The 1477-nt window shown below is 39.5% G+C and overlaps 1 non-coding gene across 1 annotated transcript; it reads left to right on the forward strand.

Annotated features, from left to right (window-relative positions):
• Positions 1 to 257: 257 nt before the first annotated feature.
• On the forward strand, positions 258 to 364 carry LOC141715280 (small nucleolar RNA R71). Its single transcript, XR_012572047.1, has one exon. It is a non-coding gene; the product is annotated as a small nucleolar RNA R71 (small nucleolar RNA).
• Positions 365 to 1477: the final 1113 nt, after the last annotated feature.

Genomic DNA, 1477 nt, shown 5'->3' on the forward strand with positions numbered 1-1477 from the left:
ATCCACCTTCATTGTCAAAGATTTAAGCTGAACAGCTATAGCAGTAGCTACATATACCTCCAGAATTCCTGCTACCTTGCCTTAAGTTAGTCTCTGAGAAGGGTTCTGGTATTCGTTAGCAGCCATCAGTTCAATCAAATCATAAGCTTCATCGTAGCTCTTAGCCCATAAGGCTCCACTTGATGCTGCATCAAGCATGGGTCTAGCAAGTCGCACCCAATCCATTATAAAAGCAGTTAATGATCATCCAGTCAGGCATCCCATGATGAGAACACTTTCTAAGAATCTCCTAATAACGATCCCAAGCTTCACACAAAGATTCTCCCGATTACTGTGCAAATTGAGTAAGAACATTCCTGATTGCAGCTGTCTTCGGCATAGGGAAAAATTTAGTAAGAAACTTTTGAGCAAGATCTTCCCATTTGGTGATAGAGCCTGGTGGAAGAGAATGCAACCAACACTTAGCTTTATCCCTCAGAGAGAATGGGAAAAGCCTTTGCTTTATAGCATCTTCAGATACATTATTGAATTTGAAAGTATCGCAGATCTCGATGAAATCTATAATATGCATATTGGGATCTTCTGTCGGAGAACCACCAAACTGGACTGAGTTCTGTACCATCTGAATCGTGCTAGCCTTGATTTCAAAAGTTTTAACCGAGATGGCTGGTCTAACAATGTTAGACTGAATATAATTGATCTTTGGTTGAGAGTAATCCATGAAAGCCTTCGTATTCAATTTTGGTTCACCCATTGCAACAAGAACTTATTCTTCAACTTTCTCCTCCTCTAAAAGAACATCTTCCTCTACTAAAACTTCTTCCTACGCTTTATCCAGTGTTCTCTTTCAAGATCGAGAACGCGTTAGCATAAACGCTCTCTAGAGTACCTGAAAAAACAACAAGTAAACAAGCAAGTAAAATATCCGAGTCAGTGAAATTTAACGACCACTGATGTCAAGAACATAAACTAAAAATTAACACCTAATCCCCAGAAGCGGCGCCAAAAACTTGTTAGGACGAAAACACGTGCTACACGTGGAATCCATAAGTAAATCTGCTAGAACCCCACGATAACGATTAGTTCATAACCGAACTCATCATCACCGTGGGTTTCGATGAAAGCATGATATAATAAACTAAGTCTTTATAAAACTGAATAATAATCAAAGTACGTAATCAAGAGTAATAGGTTCAACAAACAAGAAAACCAGCATCCAAGATTACAACTTAAACAAAGATTCACAAGAATAAACTAGATCCTCTTCGCTTTTGTTGTATTTGTGCTCCTATGTCTTCTCTCCGTCTTCTCCTTAAGCTCCATTATGAAAAACGTCTTTTAGATGTCTTTATATAGCAGCCCAATCAATCCAGAATCCCATAAAATCACTCTTCTACTTGCAAAATGATTCTCAGAATTCGAAATGGCACGGCCGCGTGCTCTCCCAGCGCGGGCACGCTGTATCGCTGTTGTTCTG

The sequence above is a fragment of the Apium graveolens genome, chromosome 3 (assembly GCF_009905375.1).
Source record: "Apium graveolens cultivar Ventura chromosome 3, ASM990537v1, whole genome shotgun sequence".
Lineage (NCBI taxonomy): Eukaryota > Viridiplantae > Streptophyta > Magnoliopsida > Apiales > Apiaceae > Apium > Apium graveolens.